This window comes from Tachypleus tridentatus, unplaced genomic scaffold, assembly GCF_004210375.1.
Source record: "Tachypleus tridentatus isolate NWPU-2018 unplaced genomic scaffold, ASM421037v1 Hic_cluster_2, whole genome shotgun sequence".
In the NCBI taxonomy this organism is placed as follows: Eukaryota; Metazoa; Arthropoda; class Merostomata; order Xiphosura; family Limulidae; genus Tachypleus; species Tachypleus tridentatus.
Genome location: NW_027467782.1, coordinates 37,613,324 through 37,636,356, shown reverse-complemented (window position 1 = coordinate 37,636,356; position 23,033 = coordinate 37,613,324). Strand labels below are relative to the sequence as shown.

At 33.0% G+C, this 23,033-nt stretch overlaps 2 long non-coding RNA genes across 4 annotated transcripts in view; both read right to left on the bottom strand.

Moving 5' to 3' along the window:
- The window catches only part of LOC143242957 (uncharacterized), a 37,840-nt gene that overhangs the window by 800 nt on the left and 14,007 nt on the right, over positions 1-23,033 (bottom strand). Inside the window, exon 4 of one of the 3 annotated variants that reach the window (XR_013023494.1) lies at positions 18,531-18,728. The exons of the other annotated variants lie outside the window; for them this stretch is intronic. This is a non-coding gene — a long non-coding RNA (uncharacterized LOC143242957). Of the gene's footprint in view, positions 1-18,530; positions 18,729-23,033 lie in introns of those variants that run through there. 3 annotated transcript variants of the gene reach the window in all.
- LOC143242955 (uncharacterized) lies at positions 1,550-14,483 on the bottom strand. Its single transcript, XR_013023490.1, has 2 exons — positions 14,024-14,483; positions 1,550-1,856 (listed from the first exon to the last, which is right to left on the bottom strand). It is a non-coding gene; the product is annotated as an uncharacterized LOC143242955 (long non-coding RNA).

The following is a 23,033-nucleotide window of genomic DNA, read 5'->3' as shown; positions in this document are numbered from 1 at the left end:
GTTAATCCCACTATTCGTTGGTAAAAGAATAGTCCAAGAGTTAGCGGTGGGTAGTGATAACTAGACCAGCTGCCTTCCATCTAATCTTACACTGCTAAATTAGGGACGGCTTTCGCAGCTGGCACTCGAGTAGCTTTGCGCGAAATTCAAAAAACAAACAAACATATCAATGACGAATGTCGTAAAAAATAAAGAAATCGGGATGGTAATAATGCAAACAAGGTTAGTGTCTCAGAACTAAGGAAAATTTATCTTTTGATGAATTCGGATATCATGAAACATTCCAGAAACATAATACATTCTAGAATTCTATCACAAACTATTTTCTAAATCTCAACCTTCCTTTCAACTTCTTGATATAAAAGTGAAACACGAAGATGATCTGGTTAAAAGCTGAAGACGTTTGGAAAAACGAATTTCAAACTCAGAAACGTATTTTCATTGATCGGATGAGAATAAAGTATTTGCAGAAAGTTTTGTGTTGTTGGATTTAGTTTCAAAAATAAATTGTTATTGTGTTACTATTTACGTATTAAAACGTGAATCTACCTTTTAAATTACAGTATTATTATTACATTTTATAATTATAAAGTTTTGTCTTGAGAATTTCATATTATGTAGGTCATAGATTTAACGATGATATATAAACTGTTGGCCCAGCATGCCCAAATAGTTATTGCGGGCGATTCATAACCTTACGGTCCTGAGTTCGAATACCCGTCACATTAAACATGCTCTTTCTATCAGCTATGGTCAATCCAACTATTCCCCAAAATAGAGTTGTCCAAGAACTGGCGATAACTAGCTGCGCTCACTCTCGTCTCACACTGCTAAATTAGGGACGGCTAGCTCAAATAGCTCCTGTGTAGCTTTCTGTGAAACTAGAAAAGCAAAAACCAAACAATGAAAAGTCCGTGAGTACAACTACTTCATATGGACAGAGGTCATGTTTTCAGTCCTGTATGTATGAGTGTGATTGTCAGTTAAATTTCTCAAAAACGGCCGATTGCACTTTTTCGAGGGTTGGAAAACATTTAGACTGTTATCCAACTGACTAGTTTTTGTAGGGTTAAGGTCACGAAAATACAAAGAAAGAAACATTAACATGGAGATCGATTTTTTCACGTTATTTTAGCTCTGTGACTGAGTCAGAATAGTCACATTTTGATGAATAATGGTGAGCACTTTTAGAATATTATTCCTCATTGTAATATCAAAATGGTTCTTATCTGGTTAATAAAGACAGACACATGGAGACATTTTCTATTTGAAGTCGAATATGATCAACTCTGCGTTGCGGAAGTATTGGCTATAGTGAGTGCCTCTCTCGTTAGAGATGCATTAAACACACAACCCTTTCCTCAATCAGAAGCGTGGTACTTACTGTTTAAGGAGATAGCAGGTAAAGAAGGAAGAAACCCCTGAAACTGAGTGCTGTATCAAAATATGCATTCTGTTTGATGGTAACGCATTTCAGGCAAGACTTATAAGCAGTCGAAGAGACATAGGATTTTGGAATGTCCTCACCAACTTAAAAGTAATCATAACAAACACATACTGACTGTTTATTTTGTTTCAGATCACGTTATACAATCTTTTACTATTATGTGTTTGAGACTCTCATCCTGACCCTTGTGATTTCCACGAAGCTATCACCACCTTTTATAGCATCAATTCATATTGAGCTTTCATAGATGGACTTGCCTCAACAATAAGTCAATAGGTCCATCAGTATTGCGTCTGTAATAACTGTAATTACAAGTCTAACGGCCTGGAGCTATGAACATGAAATCAATAAAGGGTATAATGGTTGTTGTTGATGACATGTAGAAGAGTGGTCGAGTTACTCTCAGGATCTGAAAAAGAGATACAATTATGAGGTGAAGAAGGCGACTCACGTAACTCACCCATTAACTTTAGGGTTTCTGATGATGATGGATCATTTATAAACTCTAAATTGTAACGACATATTTCTTAACGAATAAACTTAGTATTCCGAAAATTGTTTAATTTAGAAGCTTAAAATCAAGAGAGGTCCACTTCAGTCCATACTTTTGAAAGATAAGCTGGACCTACATCATAGTATTTCTAATTTATTTTAACATCACTGAATTCTGTAACTCGTTATAAATATTCCATGATTAATATTTCATCCAAGACAAGTTTGTTTGTTTTGAATTTCGCGCAAAGCTACTCGAGGGCTATCTGCGCTAGCCGTCCCTAATTTAGCAGTGTAAGACTAGAGGGAAGGCAGCTAGTCATCACCACCCACCGCAAACTCTTGGTATACTTTTTTTATAACGAATATTATAACGCCCCCCACGGCTGAAAGGGTGAGCATGTTTGGTGCGACTGGGATTCGAACCCGCGACCCTTGGATTACAAGTCGAACGTCTTAACACGCTTGGCCATGCCGGGCCTTATCCAAGACAAACGATCAATTTCGACTTGTTTGTGCCCAACATTGTTTAACTCGCCTTAATTATTTCAATAAATATCAAACCTCCTTACATCACGTCTTGTTTGTTTCTTTTATCAAGACACACAATAGTGTGTCAGGCAGCCAAAACAACCTTATTAAGAGAGACAATTTACGATTTTTCTTTGACAGATGAAACTATGTAGAATGGACGGCAACAGACTGTTGTGGAGACACAAGTGTAGAGGACGACGTTTCAAAAGGCGGAAGACGTTCGAAACGTCGTCCTTTACATTTGTGTCTCCAAAACAGGCAATTCCCGTCCATTCTACAAAACTTACGATTTTTCCACTTCATGTAGCTCGGACTTTGGTAATCCAAACTATCTAACATTGTCCCTGAACATTTAATTTTGAATTCTTACTATTTATACCAAATTTCAAGGAAATCTATTAAGAAATTTGCAAGATATAAATCCTTAATTTTGATTAAAGGACGGAAACTTTGTATGGTATAAAAAAATTAGTCTGAGTACAAGCTACATGTATAAATATATCCAACAAAACTGACACACAATTCAAAACAGAAATCCACCGAAAAATCACCCATACTGGACTATACATTCCTTGGGACTCAGCACATGAAACAAAACAAACACTCAACATACTAAGAAACCAAATAAACACAGCCATAAAACTATGCTCACCGGATAAGATTAACAATGAATTAGACAAAATAAAACAATACTTCATCAACATCAATAAGTTTCCTCCACAAACCGCAGAAAACATTATACGCACACACCTAGACAGAAAGCAAAATCAACCAACTAAAGTAAATATATCTCACGAATCAAAAAATCACGAAACCATATACTGCTGTGTACCATATATTCCTGACATCAGCAAACAAGTAACCAACATTTGGCAAAAATTAGTAACAAAATATGACATTCCAGTTAATACCAAATTTATTCAAAAACCAGGCACAAAACTGAGGTCTATACTATGTAAAAACTACACTGACAAACACCACACCAACATTATTTATAAAATACAATGTGATAACTGCCACGACTTCTATTTTGGAGAAACAAGTAGAAAAATGGAAACCAGATTGAAAGAACATAAAAAAGTCACCTTCACACGTTTTCGAACACTGCAAGTCAAATAAACACAACATAACCATAGAAAACACTCAAATACTAAATAAAGAAACAAACATAAACAAACGCAAAATTAAAGAAGCCTTACTTATACAACAACTTAAACCCAAAATAAACCAATATAAAGGAACGCCTTTATATTCATATTAATATAATAAAATAAATAAAATTATATATTCAAACATCTAATACCGCCCTCTACATTCCGACACTCAGTTACACAACCCCTTTCAAACATGTGGTCAGCTTCCGGTCAGTTACCTCTTTCTTTGTAAACCTGACAATGACCGGAGAAGGTCGAAACGTTGTTCGCTCTTCTATGTAAAATATTTTCTCAACCCAAACGAGTCGTTTTTGCATATAATCAGTTCACTTGTTTACCACTTTGCAAAATAAAATTGACAAATGGAATGAAAATTAAAACAGACTCAAAAGGAAAAAATATTATTAAAATATGCACTTCAGACTCCACGAGCCGTTTTTGCATATAAATTTCTCAACAAGTGGGTTTCTCGACATCACTGACTATCAGTTCAAAGTTTTACTACAGCTTCTTTTTAGAATAAAGGTGAACCTCTCTTTTTATTGTTTTTTTGTCATTCGGACTAAAGACGGTTAGTTTAAAACAGTAAAGCATTGAGTGAAAGCACGTGCAAATACATAACCAGTGATGTCGTTGTTGTTCTTTATGTTATTGGCTATTCTTTGCAACTTTTTCAGCACGAATATTCTAGAGTTTATAAAATTATAATTAAAGAGTGTTCAGCATCATGTGATATTACCTCAAGTTGTAAATAACGATGGTTGATTTGGCTGTACAAGTAATAAGTGTAAATTACGATGGTTGATTTAGCTGTACAAGTAATAAGTGTAAATAACGATGGTTGATTTGGCTGTACAAGTAATAAGTGTAAATAACGATGGTTGATTTGGCTGTACAAGTAATAAGTGTAAATTACGATGGTTGATTTGGCTGTACAAGTAATAAGTGTAAATTACGATGGTTGATTTGGCTGTACAAGTAATAAGTGTAAATTACGATGGTTGATTTAGCTGTACAAGTAATAAGTGTAAATAACGATGGTTGATTTGGCTGTACAAGCATTAAGTGTAAATTACGATGGTTGATTTGGCTGTACAAGCATTAAGTGTAAATTACGATGGTTGATTTGGTTGTACAAGCATTAAGTGTAAATTACGATGGTTGATTTGGTTATACAAGCATTAAGTGTAAACTACGATGGTTGATTTGGCTGTACCAAAAAACGCGGCCTTGCTAACTAAGGAATTATTATTTTTCACATTTGCTACAGAACCAATGTTTTCAACTACTGCATAATCAGATATAGTAATTTTTCACAAGTCAGGTTTGTTCATGCTTTCCCTTGATTAATCAAATACTTAGCACTATATAAACTTAAGATTGTAGTTAAACCACATCTATTGATGCTAGTACCAACTGAGTTGATATGAATTCTAATTCCAGTTAAATAAACTATATACACGAAGTGCCAGTGTTACAAATTCGATCAGATTAAATGTAGTTTTATTTTATAATCATTTACGTCAATTATTTGGTTATTGTTTGTTTGTTTGTTTTTGAACTTCGCACAAAGCTACACGAGGGCTATCTGTGCTAGCCGTCCCTAATTTAGCAGTGTAAGACTACAGGGAAGGCAGCTAGTCATCACCACCCACCGCCAACTGTTGGGCTACTCTTTTACCAACGAATAGTGGGATTGACCGTCACATTATAACGCCCCCACGGCTGAAAGGGCGAGCATGTTTGGCGCGACGGGGATTCGAACCCGCGACCCTCAGATTACGAGTCGCACGCCTTAACCCACCTGGCCATGTCGGGCCTGGACAATACAAATTGCAGCCATGCCGGGCCACATTATTTGGTTAATATCTTCACATTAATGTTTGTTTTAAATCATTAGTACGTTAGAAACAAACAAACTCTCCTGTGAATAACTTTGATAATATTAATACACTAAAGGTCAGTTTCTCAAATATCAGACGTTAAGTGAAGTTAACATTTTTTCTCACGTGTCTGCTCTTGATATATCAACGTGTTAGTGCTTGGTAGTTCTTTCATCATATATTTTATAATGCGAATACCTTTAATTTCCTCTCGTTTACGCTTGATAATGTCAAACCTTTAATGCCTTCTTTCTTTGTAAACAACATTAATAATATAAGCACATTAACGCCTGTTTACTATGCACTATGCTTTCGCAACGTTAGCGATTAGGTGTCTGTTTTATAAAATATTAACGATGACATGAGAAAGAATGACTGGAGGTTTTGTTAGATGAAACGTTACATTTGTAGCCCACACTTGTACTGACTTACAGAAAACGTCGAACCTATTATTATCAGTTAATACGAGTTCTGAACTTGTATAGAGTCACTAGTTAGAATGGGGCCCTTAAGTAATGAACACAGTACGTTCACTCTTAGGTTTTCTACATGTATTCTTAAGCCTAGTGTACAAACAATATTCATGCACTGTCTAATATCAGCTGCATTGTTATAATGGGTGTATTTACACTGTTCTTGTTGGACAAGAAAAACGACCTTAGAGATAAAACTAGTAAGTTTAGTAAGCTATTACTTTTTAACTATTATATAAACAAGAATAACATGAGCCTAATCCCGAAAAGGTTGCTAACAGTCACTTTAGAACGTTATACATGTACGTATATGGAAAATTGTTTTCTTTCGGGCTTTGAGCTACAGAATTGGAAGTTATTTGTCACGAGTTTTTAAACTTTGAAATTTTAGCTATCCAAAGACAACAACAGTGAACTGTGTAAAGCATAGAAACTTTAGTATCTTTATATAATAACATATATTTTTACAACTTATATACATGTATTAGCTCTTACTGCAAGCTATTCTTATGAAAATATATCACTGTATTCATGTTGTAATTGCGATGTTATAAGTTACATATGCTATGGCACTTTCAAATTTTAACACTGTTTTTATCTTTGTAATGCAACCAGTTTAAAGCTAAACGTTTTCATCTCGATTTATTATAAAGCTATAATCCGAGATTCGGTGAGTCGCGGTGGTCAGAGCAGATAGCTAGCTCAGTGTAACCTTGCTCTAAAACAAATAGTCAAACAACCAAACACATTCATTGTAAAGAAACGTAGACGTAGCAATATCACTGATTATACAATACAGAGTTAGATATATAATACAGAGTTAGATGAGCAGGAATATTTTATTTCTTTTGAACATGAATTTTATCATGTGTGTCGAAGCATGATAGAAAAATAAAGTATCCTAAACCTTTGTACTTCGTATACAGTGTGCCAGTTACAAAGGGATTAGGAAAAAAAATCTGTATTCTTTTTCTGATAAAGCAGACATTTTTTTATCACAGAAGATAAATAATAAATACTAAAATAGAATCGAAATCAAGAAAATGTGGACATCGCATGTCTCAAGTTGCTGGATAATGACACGAATATCCATGCTATCGAATACAAAAAAGGAGACCGTAGCCTTCGTACACTACTAGATTGTAGAAAGCATTCAGTAAGGAGTATTGTGCTTTGAACATTTGCAATGAAATTAAACAATAGGACTATCGCTAGCATTCACAGTCGTCATACAAAGTGTGACTGAACGTGGCGACGTGGACAATAATTATATATATTAAGGCTCTCAAATCGCTTTAAAATAACGTATCCAACCTCAGGTAAACATGTAGACTTAAATAAAAGATTTAGTTAGATGACACAACCACTGCAATTGGTCGTCATATAGTGCTAATACACCAACGGAGAGGCTAATGCTAAAAGAAACTCCCTCAAAATAACGTTCACATGATAGTACTGTCTATTAAAGATAATGAATACTTTATGACTGTATGTTATATATCTGATTTTAAATAAAATAAATATGGTAGCATTATGACTTATTTATTTTTGTCCTTTGGATTTGTTGTCGGATAGTGCGAGTTTGATATTTTTTGTTGTGTTCCTGAGCACGATAATTTATTCAAATTATTTGATTCATTCATTTGGTTGATGGGTACAAATTTAACTTATTACCTTGTGCTCAAACAAACCAGAGTTTACTTAAAAACTGGGGATTTAACCTTGATCATAGGACTTTTGTAACACACGTACTTGTTTCGAATTACACGACATTAACTACTTGTATAGGAAGAACCATAATTATTTAAATATCTGTTTTGTGTATTTGTATCTAAAATAAAAATGTGCCGAATGTATGTGTTTGTAAGAAATCTCTTTGCATCGTTCAGTGAATGCGTTTAGTCATAACATTTTTTTAACAGTCGGAAACAAACTCTTTCTTGAACGATTTTTGAAAATGTTTCGGACATAACGCGAAGAACAGCAGAAGTTCACTTTCTAATTTTAATCAACGAAAACTGGTAATATTAAGTTTATCCTGAACAGCCTTTGAACAAAACTTTAGTCCTAACCTTCCCTGCGGGTATTAAAATTGGCAAAATATCTCATTGTATAAATTTATGTTGCAGAATAATAATAAAAAGTCGTTGTTAAAATATATTTCTCTACATTATGTTCAAAATAAATATAATCACAAGAGTCAATATCTCGAGAGACAATAATTACTGTCGTATTATGTAAATATCAAAATCGTGTGAAGTGAAGGTTTGTTTGTTTTGGTTTTTGGAATTTCGCACAAAGCTGCTCGAGGGCTATCTGCGCTAGCCGTCCCTAATTTAACAGTGTAAGACTAGAGGGAAGGCAGCTAGTCATCACTACCCACCGCCAACTCTTGGGCTACTCTTGTACCAACGAATAGTGCGATTGACCGTCACATTATAAGGCCCCGCGGCTGGGAGGGCGAGCATGTTTGGCGCGAACCCGGGACCCTCAGATTACAAAGCGCACGACTTAACGCGCTTGGCCATTCCAGGCCTTTTAGGGACTGATGCATCATGTAAACTCTAGCTATGGAACTCTAAGCCTAACAGTACCGTTTATTCGAAGAAATAACTTAAATATGATAATAATAAATTTAAAATTTCAGTGAAAGAATTAAACCTAATAATGAGTACAATTTATCCCCTTTAATGAAAAATGATTTTTCATATTTCGTTTAAAATCTTCATACATTTAAACGTTTTTGTTTAGCTTACGGAATTATTGGGCTACTTGGTTTAATATTATCCATTTAAACATCGTAAACTTAAGTATTATTGTTTTCACAAGGCCTTCTGAATAATAAAAATAAATCTTTGTATGTGTGTGTGTGTGTTTTCTTATAGCAAAGTCACATCAGGCTATCTGCTGACCCCACCGAGGGGAATCGAACCCTTGATTTCAGCGTTGCTGTCGTTGTAAAATATTTATTATTTCCTTTCAATAATTCTCCTGGTTTCTTTTTTTTTTTCGGGATGGGGTGGGGTGGGGTTGAGTGAAGTGTGGTGGTGGAAGAGATTTGGGATGGGGTGGATTGAGTGAAGTGTGGTGGTGGTAGAGATTTGGGATGGGGTGGGGTTGAGTGAAGTGTGGTGATGGAAGAAAATCAGTCATTAAATAATCTAAAATAAAGGGTATTTTGGTAATTTTTAGGATTAAGAAAAGGTTACTTCATCGAAATCCGTATTTCATTGTTAAATCTGCATCAAAACAAAATAGCTTTCTCCCGTGGCTTCCAAATGGCTTCAAAGGCGAATATGATTAATATGTGAAGTTTGAAAACATATTTGGTCCATTTATACCTTTCTTTAATACAAAATCAAAACTAACACTTGAAAAAAAGAAACGTTCTTGCTGCTCGATTATTCTTATTTATTTAATGACACTTTTTAAACTATTTCTCCAGCACAACGTTCGTGTATTTTACAGCTATTTCAAACTTTTTATGACAGGAATGTTTTATAAAACTGCCGTACGTTCTCTGTGATTATTTCTAACCAGCAGTAGTGTATATAGTATTGAAATATTTCGTACATTTAACACAAATAATTTTCAAATATTCTGAAATTTAATGTTCATAGTGTTCCTTACCCAGTGGTAAATTATTAACAACACCAATAAAGGACACAGTGGCTCAACGGTAAGTCTGTAGTGACTCAGCGGTATGTCTGCGAACTTACAACGCTAAAAACCGGGTTTCGATACCTGTGGTGGGCAGAGCACAGAATGCTCATTTGTGTAGCTTTGTGTTTAATTCAAAAACAACAAGAACGACAGAGCAGTAATAATAATGATAATTACGGCAGACATTGTGATCTACCAAACAGTTATTGTGGAATCATTGTTTTTTAAAAGTCAATGTAACAGGAAAAAACTTGCACCTCAACCTTTTTGAACTAATAAAAAATTACACAATAAGATAAAGAGATTGTTATATATAGAAAGAGGAGATGATAGTAACTCAGAAATGTATTAACATTAATTATTTTTGTAAATTTTAAAATTTAATGTGGAGTTCATTATCTATAGAAAGACATAATGACCGTACACACGACGTTATGTGGCTGAACGTTGTGGTTTCGAAGATTATGGACTAATTTAGAGTTAACTTCAGGTGCAGAACAACCATGTATCATTAAGTGGTTTATAATTTCTAATAATACACAAGGTCTTGAAGACTTAACCGTCAGTAACATCCAGAATATAACCCAGAAATAACCAACTTAGGACTCTAGGCCATGTGATACACTTAGAAACCTTTTTATAATATATAAAATAGATTGATTACGCAATATGGCAGGGAATCTTTTGAGCGATGAAAATATAGAGGTGTTGTCATGTATTGTTTAGTCTGTAATGACAAATTATTTCCGAAATACAAAGGGTCATATTAAAGGTCATCCTTTTTAAGAGGAATGACTATGAAAGGTTGTTCATAGACGTTCGTCATGAAAATGTCTAGAGCGGTCATAAAAAAGGAAACTTTGGTTTGTTTGTTCTTTCTTGATACCTGCAACCCTGTCCGCTGTGGAGAATTTTAGAATTGTGATCCTTATACGTACCACTGACTTACAAGATGACTAAAAAAGGACATATGAATGACTCCAGTAAAAAATATGTTTACCTGTGGTTGGACAATGGAAAACTACTAAAGAGATCTCTGCAGCGTATGAGACGTCAGCTTAAGTCCAACTTCATTAAGTCAAATGTTTTAAACAATGAAAACAAAATAGAAGTTGACAACATCAAGGCAGCTTGAAATGCATTTATAGTAGATCCAAATAAGAAAATGTTCGTTAGCATAGAAGAGAGCAACTCAAACTGAGGGCAATGAATAACTTGGTCTGGTTTGATGTATAGTAGTTCACCTTTTTTATTCGTTGGACAGTAAGTGACTGGAGGTTGTGGTTTGATATACAGCAGTTCATCCTTTTATTTATTGGACAATAAATGATTGGAAGTTGTGGTTGGGTGTTTTAGTGTTACACCATTTTGTTTATTGTACAGTGATAGATTGGAGATTGTAGTTTGATGTGTGGGGTTTCATCCTTTGATTTATTGGATGTGTTTGTGTGTGTATTTTTTCTTATAGCAAAGCCCCATTGGGCTATCTGCTGAGCCCATCGAGGGGTATCGAACCCCTGATTTTAGCGTTGTAAATCTGTAGACTTACCGCTGTTCTAGCGGGGGCTTTATTTATTGTACAATAAGTGATTGGATGTTGTGGTTGGATGTTTAGTATTGCACCTTTTTTCACTATTGTACTGTGAATGATTGGTAGTTGTAGTTTATATGTTTAGCTTTTTATATTTTTTACACTTGGACAATAAATGATTGGTGGTTGTAGTTTAATGTATAGTGTTACACCATTTTCACTACTGGTAAATAACTGGATGCTGTGGTTTGATGTGTGGTGTTACACCCATTTCAATATTAGACACTCAATAACTGATTATTGCGCTTTGATGTGTAGTGTTACACCCCTTTCATTATTGTACAATGAATGATTGGAAGTTGCCATTTAGTGGGATGTGTTTTATCATTTTTCTTATTGGACAGAAAGAACCCGACTCTAAATTATGGTTTGATGGATAGTATTTCACTCTTTTCTCTATTGACAAAAATTCGAATTCAAGTGAGAGTGAAAATCACTCGAGACGATTGGCCTCTATGTGTTGAGTTACTTTAATGGCGAAAGTTTCTGGAGGTGATGTAATAGTGTGGGTGGTGAAAGTAGTTGTGAAAACAATTAAAGTGTTTTATTCCATAAGAAGAGTGAGATTCCATTGAATACACAAGATCAAGTCCATCACAACATTACCATTGTTGATTTGACAGTTAGTTTGTTTGAATTTCGAACAAAACTACACGATGGCTATCTGCAGTAACCATTCCAATTCGCACGCTCAATCCATTTTTAGCCACACCTTTTTTCCCTCTTAAGGTGTTTTTTATTAGATTTTAAAGTAAACACGAATTACTTAATACCTTTGAATAAAGATACACTTTGAAAAGATTATTTATTCGTGGACTAATTAATATAAATGTTTTAAAACAACGTTGTAGATAATTTAATCAAGAAATATGATTAACTAACCTCGTTGAATCTCTACAACTTTGGAGATTTTAATTATTTAATTCTAAGTCAGTTATAAGGACAGCATAATTATCTACTTTTATATTTATTATATTATCTATACAGGACAGTTTAATTTTGAACGCTTTTTCTAATCCAGCAAAACATGAGTTTAATTAAATATATTGGTCGTAAGACGGTTGTGTTAGGCCTAACGTACTTTTAATATTACATCTTTTATGAAGAGTGTGTTTAATTGAATTCACACATTGCTAGATTAGAAAAGACACTTACATCCTAACACTTAGAGAATAAACAATATCATGTATTATTATTTACATTTAGATTCTAAAAACTTTTAACTCTGAGTTTGTGATTTCTGCTTAATTAACCTCAAGGAAGGATAAAAGAAAATCCAAAAGTTTACTTTGAATGTATTCAGCAAGAAAAACAAATATTTACCTATCTAACGTCATTTTCTTTAGGATGTGTACTGAAAATGTTTCACAACATATTACTTTTACACGATAAGACTACTGTTTGCTTATGATCTGCCCATCACGGGTATCGAAAACCGGATTCAGAACGGCTGGTATGGTATTAACACTTTTACCAAAATAAGGCGGTGAACAACGTTTCGACTTTCTTACATTTTAACTACAAGTGTTGGCCCGGCATGGCCAAGCGTGTTAAGGCGTGCGACTCGTAATCTGAGGGTCGCGGGTTCGCATCCCCATCGCGCCAAACACGCTCGCCCTTTCAGCCGTGGGGGGCGTTATAATGTGACGGTCAATGCTATTATTCGTTGGTAAAAGAGTAGACCAAGAGTTGGCGGTGGGTAGTGATGACTAGCTGCCTTCCCTCTAGTCTTACACTGCTAAATTAGGGACGGCTAGCACAGATAGCCCTCGAGTAGCTTTGTGCGAAATTCCAAAAACAAACAAAATAATAACTACAAGTGGGTTTCTTGTCATTACGAAACCGTTTTATTATCAGTTTGAGTCCACAGACATATAGGACTACTGAAGACAGACTGGAAAAGCAAAGAGTGAGACACAAAAAGGGAATGGATAAAAGCCTTATCCCTTTTATACGATAGGGTTATTGAAGGCAGATTACAGGAACAAAATATGAAGGACTCAAAGGGAACGGATTTCTTTTCCTTTCGTTTGTTACTGTTAATAATTAACACTAAAAATCGTTCTTTTTTCTTACAATAAATGATAAACTAGTTTTTATTTGTTGTTACAAATGCTACATCATTCATAATTACATTAAAAGTTTCCAACCTATCTAGTTTGAAAAAAAATAATCTTTTTTATCGTGTCAGGATACAGAATATCATAAAGTGAAAAAAATCCGAATAAATGCATAATACAAAAGTTCAGTTAGATATGTATTTTTATCTAAATATGAAAACCTAAGAATATTAATATTTTAATGCTATCAGTGTTGGAAGGAAAGTAAGTTAATTTTAACAGACATTTAAACAATTACACGTGCTATGCACAAACATACAGAACTTACAGCTTCCATGCTTTTCTGTTTCACAAGTACAAACGTTAGCCACAAAGATTCCCTTTGACTGTACATTTCTCAGAAGCTTAGACACATGCCTGATTGTTTACATGTTATGTTGGTTTTATGAACCTAATGACCGAAGTTACCTTTTGTACCAGAAGTACAAAATAACTTTATATTTATTAAAAATATTTACGTTTTAATATGCACCTTTATTTTAGCGAATGACGTCATCGCTTAATTTGCTTTAACCCAATTAAAAACTTATTGTTAAGTGTTGATATTTAAATTACCGCCAAGTGTTATTCCGAAAGCATAAAATGAAAAAAATTAATAGTGTTAATAAGCATGTAATTACTTAAGATTTAAGTAATTCGTAAAAAGAGTAAAAAAAGTTTACTTACGTGGAACCTGCAGGGTTACCAAGAAGGACAAAAATATCCAGTCATACATACAAGATGTTAAAGTCAGTCACGACATAATAAGATTTGGAATGTCGAAGTTTCACCGTCTATTTCCTCGTTATTGAAGGTTGTAGAGCAGTTCACGCGTCAATGACGTCAAGCCACGTGAAACAAAGACAGATTCAACACAAGTTTAAACAGTAAAATGTTGTTGTTTTTTTTAAATTGATTACTTTTATAAATGTTGGTTCATTCATCGATATGTCAGGTGAAGTCTATGTTGTCCAGGTGTGATAGTAAAGAACTAGCTTTAAGCACTTTCATTTTGTTGTGCGATTCCAATCTATCATTGGTAGACTCACTCACGTGCTCTAGTTCTTACCTATCATTGGTAGACTCAGTCACGTGCTCTAGTTCCTATCTATTCATTGGGTGTGTGAGTTTAATTATTTACCATCTTCTGTTAAAACCCATCTTTCTCGTAACAATTTAGCCATAGAATCAATTCAAAGTGTAATTAATCAAAACGCCGCTCAAGAAGTGTAAAATAACAACAGATAACCAAAACAACTAGCATCCGAGTTTTATTGTGTACAAAACAACAGTTAGTAAGCCATTATCTGGTTAGGACTAGGTATATATATATATTAATAAATAATACAAAATAAATGTCACTTAGATGAATATCAACAAATATCAAACAAAAAAAGAAAGAACCAGAGAATAACATAATGCTTCAAAAATGAACCATTTCTTATGTCAGTAACAATATTTAGCAATAATTATTTTTAACTAACTCGTTTAGCCATCTTTATTTGCTGATTAGACCACGAGATTACATCTCATGTGATTAGTTATTATAATAAATCTACATAATATTTCACAACATTAATATCTGTACGTCACCGCTAGGAGAAACTTCTCTCGGTTTCATAATACATGAAAACTCAAAATTAACGTGCTGTATCGAGAAAGTGAGTTAGCACTTTAACATATTTAAAAATTCATGTACAAACTTAATGGTAACCGAAACGTCACAAAATAAAACTACAATCTGCTATCTCACAGTAACTATACAACATTATCGACTTTTCAAAATGTTATGAGACCAGATTTAATTCTAAAGTAAACAATGCTTCAAGTTGTTGTTTGATCAACAGTTTTTCGACTTGCTTTCAAGTTTAATGACTCAGAAGTTACAGAATTCTTCTAAAGACTGGTGAAGGTAATGTTAGGTTCAATTGTTTTTTTGTTGTTTTTAAATTTCGCAAAAAGCTACTCGAGGGCTATCTGCGCCAGCCGTCCCTAATTTACCAGTGTAAGACTAGAGGGAAGGCAGCTAGTAATCACCACCCACCTCCAACTTTTAGGCTACTCTTTTACCAACGAATAGTGGTATTGACCATAACAGTATAACGACCCCACGGCTGAAAGACGAGCACGTTTGGTGCGACCGGGATTCGAGCCCGCGACACTCGGATTACGAGTCGAACGCTTTAACACGTTTGGCCATGCCGGGCCGTTAGGTTCAATAAATCACGGTTGTTTGAAGAATTTTATTTACGTTAACATAATATCTGATAAAACAGATATTAAAAATATGTTATACTGTGTTACTCACTAAGTTTTTTAAAACTGAAAACTTAAAACAAAGAAAAGATGTTCCAGAATTGTATGTTTGATGTTGAAAAAAACCTAATTTTAGGGACAAAGAAAAGCCGTGGGAGCATTATAATGTGACGGTCAATCCCAACTTTTTGGTGATGACTAGCTGTTTTATTTTTATATACGTATCACGTATTCTTAGATTTAGTTCGACTGACCTTATGTGTCAGTTAAACTAAGTTCAGCTATTAAAACAACTCAACATTTCCGATAAAAATAGACGTAAAACACTGTAAGCATTTTATGTTTTTGGGGTTTTTACAGTAGAAATACAATATATACATAGATTTTATCTAAAATTGTGAACTAAAATAGAATGACTAGAGCTGACAGGAACATTTCATATGTTACGTTGTTTAATTACACATTTTGTTTTATCTAAAATTGTAAACTAAAATAGAATGACTAGAGCTGACAGGAACATTTCATATGTTACGTTGTTTAATTACACATTTTGTTTTACTTGTAAACTAAAATAGAAAAAGCTGACAGGAACATTTCATATGTTACGTTGTTTAATTACACATTTTGTTCGACTTGCAAAGCAGTAATTTCATCACCAACTGAACAATATAAACAAGAATTATTTAAACACACATAACAGAGAAATATTATGACACGGGATTCATGGTTTCATAGTAGGGTGAATTCGGTTTGTCGGTTGATGGTATTAGCTTCTGCTGGTACATTTGGATTGTGAGTAGCTTCAGTTCGTGTTCCGAGCCAACTAGCTGCTTTCCGGGTTTATGATCTAGGCTCGCCAGACGATAAAATCGCAGGCTATTGCATATAGATCTCGTTTTTGATGTCCATTTTGGTCATTTTCCAGAGGGATGAAACACGAAAGAACGACAACATAAAAGGGAAGTCCGGCCTCATTTGTGACAATAATAGTTTTTGTGCTTTTGACACCCTAACAGTGTCTGCCACTTATAATATCGTAAGCTGGTGTTTTCCGTATCCAGAATTGTGCAAGTTCACACATATCTTCTCCAATAACACGGACCGATAAAAGCTAGAATTTTTAAGTTACGATAGCATGAATTCAGTAAATTAATTTAGAGTATTTGTCTTTCCGTTATGTCACCAAATATTAACACAGTTAACAGACCTTCACACCGTACATGTTGTGATCGTCCGTAAGTTAAAAAGTATCTCAACCATTTTACTCAAACTCTATTATACTGATATATGATGGATTAACTAACATTGATGGTTAAATGTGGTAAGTACATGTGTCTATACAAAATATGTGTTGTTTTTAGAATAATTCATTCATAATAACTTGAGGAAGTACACAAAGAAACAATACAAAACATGAACAATATGTGAAGTAAACAAGTGTAATAACATAACAACTAAGGCTGACGGTGGGAAACATATCAGAATCTATTAAATGTTTTACATACATATATACTATTGATAAATTATAAATAAAGTTGAACCTCAATGAAAAACAAAATCATTGTTTATTACAACCCTTGTCTTTTCAGAAAGTTCATTTCGCTCAGAACATTAAAGAACATTAAAAAGGCAGTAAGCTAACAGAACTCGTCGTCAACTCTTTGGCTACTCTTGAGTGATCTGTTGATGTATATGACTGTCACACTTAGTGTAGCCACGGCTACAAGAAGAAGTTATGAACATATTTTTTTAAAAAGTAACGTATGAAAATAATTAGTTTTTGAAACTGATAAAATGGAGGCAGAATACAAAAAGAACAAATTACAATAAAGTCAAGACTAAGTAATAATGTGAAGTTAAAGTGTGTGTGTTTTGTTTTAACAAAGTCACATCGGGATATCTGTTTTGTTTTAACAAAGTCACATTGGAATATCTGTTTTGTTTAAACAAAGTCACATCAGGATATCTGTTTTGTTTTAACAAAGTCACATCAGGATATCTGTATTGTTTTAACAAAGCCACATCAGGATATCTGTTTTCTTTTAACAAAGCCACATCGGGATATCTATTAAGCCATCTGAGAGGAATTGAACTCCTGATTTAAGCGTTGTAAATCCGTAGACTTACCGCTGTACCAGCGAGTGAGGGGCTGAAGTTAAAGTCTCTACTATGTAACTTGATGTTTATATGAAATAAGTTTGGACACGTTCATGTATTTTATTCAACTGGAATTCAGAAATGATTTTTATGTCTTTTCAAAAGATCAGTAAAGCATAGTATTATATTAACTTTAAAAGTGAACCAGTACCTTGTCGCTATATTTAGACATGTTTACAGCTAAAGCAAAACAAGAACTGTTATTTATATCTATAGAAAACCAACAAGAATTTTAAGCAATGTTCACCTATTGTTATACTACTACGAAAGGATAGAAAGTTTAATGTATTTAAGAGAAAATGTCCAACATGGTCGCTGATGAAAAGCAGAATTTTGTTTTGAAATGTTAGGATATATTATAGGCTTTATCAAAAAATGGCCATCTAAGGATATTTGGTTTGTTTGGAATTTCGTGCAATGCTACACGATACTGGTATGGATGTAAGTCTAAAGTAATATATGTAAATAGACTTAGTGAACACATTGGATGTAAATCTAAAATAATTTCAATAAATAGCCCTAGTGAACACATTGGATGTTAGTCTAAAATAATATAAATAAATAGACTTAGTGAACGCATTGGATGTAAGTCTAAAATAATATAAATAAATAGCCCTAGTGAACATATTGGATGTAAGTTTAAAATATTATAAATAAATAACGTAGTGAATACATTGGATGTAAGTTTAAAATAATATAAATAAATAACGTAGTGAATACATTGATGTAAGTTTAAGATAATATAAATAAATAACATAACATATGGATGTAAGTTTAAAATATTATATATAAATAACGTTGTGAACATATTGGATGTAAGTTAAAGACGTATAATGGGTGGAAAATTAAGCTTTCTTTCTTTGTTTGAGATAAAGCTTTCTGCAACCTGTTCACCACGGGTATCGAAATCCGGTTTCTAGCGCTATAAGTCCGTAGACATTCCGCAGTTCCACTGAGGGGTGAAATTCTACGAATATAGCTTTAAAAATAAGAGAACATTACAGACAATCATATAACATCACGAACAATCATATAACATTACAGACAATCATATACCATTACAAACAATCATATAACATTAGACAATCATATAACATTACAGACAATCATATAACATTACAGACAATTATATAACATTACAATCATATAACATTAGACAACCATATAACATTACAGACAATCATATAACATTACACACAATAACATAACATTAGAGACAATGATACAACAGTATAGACAATCATATAACATTACAGACAATCATGTAACATTACAGACAATCACATAACATTACAGACAATCATATAACATTACAGACAATCATGTAGATTATATATGAAACAAGGAATAATATGTTTGTTTCTAATGCCTAGAAAAACAAGTTGTTACTGTTAGCCACCATTTGATATTACAGGCAGAAAAACAAACTGTTTTTCAAAATACAGAATATGGAAATTAACGGAAAAATATTGAAGACGATACACAGAGAAAGAGTAGATACAGTAAACCTTGACAGATATAAGATGTTTGGATGGAAAGATAATCATTAAGATATAGTGACACATGATGAAGAAATGAAATACATGATGATAAAACTGGTATAAAATATATTGTTTAAAGTTTGAGACAGATATAGTGACACATGATGAAGAAATGAAATACATGATGATAAAACTGGTATAAAATATATTGTTTAAAGTTTGAGACAGATATAGTGACACATGATGAAGAAATGAAATACATGATGATAAAACTGGTATAAAATATATTGTTTAAAGTTTGAGACAGATATAGTGACACATGATGAAGAAATGAAATACATGATGATAAAACTGGTATAAAATATATTGTTTAAAGTTTGAGACAGATATAGTGACACATGATGAAGAAATGAAATACATGATGATAAAATATATTGTTTAAAGTTTGAGACAGAATAGTGACACATGATGAAGAAATGAAATACATGATGATAAAACTGGTAAAAATATACTGTTTAAAGTTTGAACAGATATAGTGACACATGATGAAGAAATGAAATACATGATGATAAAACTGTATAAAATATATTGTTTAAAGTTTGAGACAGATATAGTGACATGATGAAGAAATGAAATACATGATGATAAAACTGGTATAAAATATATTGTTTAAAGTTTGAGACAGGTATAGTGGCATATGATGAAGAAATGAAATACATGATGATAAAACTGGTAAAAAATATACTGTTTAAAGTTTGAGACAGGTATAGTGACACATGATGAAGAAATGAAATACATGATGATAAAACTGGTATAAAATATACTGTTTAATGTTTGAGACAGATTTTGTGGCACATGATGAAGAAATGAAATTGATGATGATAAAACTGGTATAAAATATACTGTTTAAAGTTTGAGACAGGTATAGTGGCACATGATGAAGAAATGAAATACATGATGATAAAACTGGTATAAAATATACTGTTTAATGTTTGAGACAGATTTTGTGGCACATGATGAAGAAATGAAATTGATGATGATAAAACTGGTATAAAATATACTGTTTAAAGTTTGAGACAGGTATAGTGGCACATGATGAAGAAATGAAATACATGATGATAAAACTGGTATAAAATATATTGTTTAAAGTTTGAGACAGGTATAGTGACACATGATGAAGAAATGAAATACATGATGGTAAAACTGGTGTAAAAGTCAGTAGTACGAGTGCACAAATCTTGAACATCTCGTAAAGTTTAATTCGTCAACGTTCTCAATCGATTTAGTTCTGAAATTTAACACTAATTGTTAAAGACACTTTCTGAAATGTCTCTGAAACAGATAAAATATAACAATAAACAAGATTTAGTGAATATATATTTTATATACGTTTTATTTCAGTTGTGGAATATTCGATTTAAAATGTTTCATTACAGTTAGAGTTATAAAACCCATTCAACCGTAACTCATGTTGTTGTTTTTTCAGAGAAAACTACGTTGGGCTGTATGAGGAGAATCGAACCTCGTATATCAGTTTAGACATTTCGCTGTTCCACGTGTAACCTCTAAATCGATCGATTGATCTCTAATAAGTAGACAGAAACTGTTTAAACAGAGTGTACAATATTCCTTGAGTTTACATCCTCTCGTAACACGCAAGAGAAACAAAATGATAAAATGTTCGCAGACCTTAACTGAATATTTACATTGGTTACAGTAAATCATTGATGTTTGTTTGTAGAGACGATTCATCATTTGGAAGAATTACAATCACAAAATATATTTCATTTTATTCTAAATTATAGCCATATATCTATAGTTCAAGTGTTGTGAAATCTAATGTGAATTGTAAATATTCTGTTAAATGTAGTTACAGTATAGGGAGTTATGTTGTGATTCAGCTATGTTACCTATACATATTCACGCGTTATCATCCGGGAACTGTTCAGTAGTACAAATACACGATTCTTTGTGATATTGTTTAAAACATAGCATGAAAGTCCTAAGTAACAGGACCTTTAAAACGTATTGTTTGAAAACCATGTGCACATCATGACTTCATTATTCTTGGCCAATATCTACAACGTATTGTTTCAAGCAAGCAAATGCACAATACCAGGTAAAAAGATGTATAGAACGAAGTTAATACACAATACTAGGTAAAGGGATGTATAGAACGAAGTTAATACACAATACTAGGTGAAGTGATGTATAGAACGAAGTGATGTATAGAACAAGTTAATACACAATGCTAGGCAAAGGGATGTAAAGAACGAAGTTAATACACAATACTAGGTAAAGAGATGTATAGAACGAAGTTAATACACAATGCTAGGTAAAAAGATGTATAGAACGAAGTTAATACGCAGTACTAGGTAAAGAGATGTATAGAACAAAGTTAATACGCAGTACTAGGTAAAGAGATGTATAGAACAAAGTTAATACACAGTACTAGGTAAAGAGATGTATAGAACGAAGTTAATACACAATACTAGGTAAAGGGATGTATAGAACGAAGTATGGTAAGGGGGTGTAGAATGAACTCAGTACACAATACTAGATAAGAGAGTGCAGAATGAAGTTAATACACAATACTAGGTAAGAGAGCGTAGAATAAAGTTAATACATAGTGTTAGGTGATGGAGTGTAGAATGTGGTTACAACACTGGATTATGAACAGATTTATGAGGCTTAAGATGTTATCCTTTAAGATTTCCACACTACCAGTAGGCACGAATCCATAATGTTAAAGGTTTACTTGTTAATTTCTATCCAATTCGAAATTCACCGTGCAGTTTCACAAGTTATCATTGCAATGAAATAGGTGTATTATATTAAAAATCGTCTTAGAACAAATTAATTCTAGTAAGAGATTCCCAAGGTGCGAATGAAAGAAATAATATAAGAAGGTTTTACTCGTATTTCTAAATTATATTAGAGAAATGTAATCGAAAGCATTATGAGACCTGAACTGTCTCATGTGATTGCTAAGATAAAAGAAGATATAACTTTATTTCAGAATAATATGCCCATGGTAGCAGTAATATAATAGAATGATATGATATTCAACATTATATAATCAAATTACTTAGGCGATCTTGACTGACAGTGTGACGTGTACGTTAAATCATCAAATTATTTACGGTATTCTGACAGAAATAACCTTTTACCTTTGTGTGGAAGTTTTGTTTGCTTGGTAATGTTTAGAGCAAAGCCAATTTAGGCTATCTGTTGTATCTACCACCGGGAATCGAACCTTGGATTTTAGTGTTGAAAGTCAGTGATATTGAAGCCGTCCCACCAGAGGGACAAAATAATAAAAGAAAATATAGCAAAGAATTATGGACAGTTTTATCACCTCGAAAAACAGAAAAAAGGCAATACATATATGAGTTAAAACACTTTAATTTATTAATATATGTTTATGTTTGTAAAGTTAACGATATTTTATCCTAATTATGTGAACATTTTAGTAATCATATCTTCTTTATGAAAAGCATTGTAAATGCCTTAACAATTTATTTTGCATGATTCCCATCATTTGCTAGTAACCCTAGTTTGGTGCAATGTGGAGAAAATTAATATTGATAAAGTTAAGTAAACAAACTTACAAGGAATGATTGCGTTGAAAACAGCAAATCCAAATCTTTGACTAATTATATTAGTTTGTTTTAGCCTAAAAACAAGCCGAAAACAAAAATAAATTATAAAAATAACAAACAAAATAAAAAACGCTGCACTAAATGAAAAGATCCCAGGATACAAGCTATAATGTGGGATATAAAATGTACCCTAGATTTTGG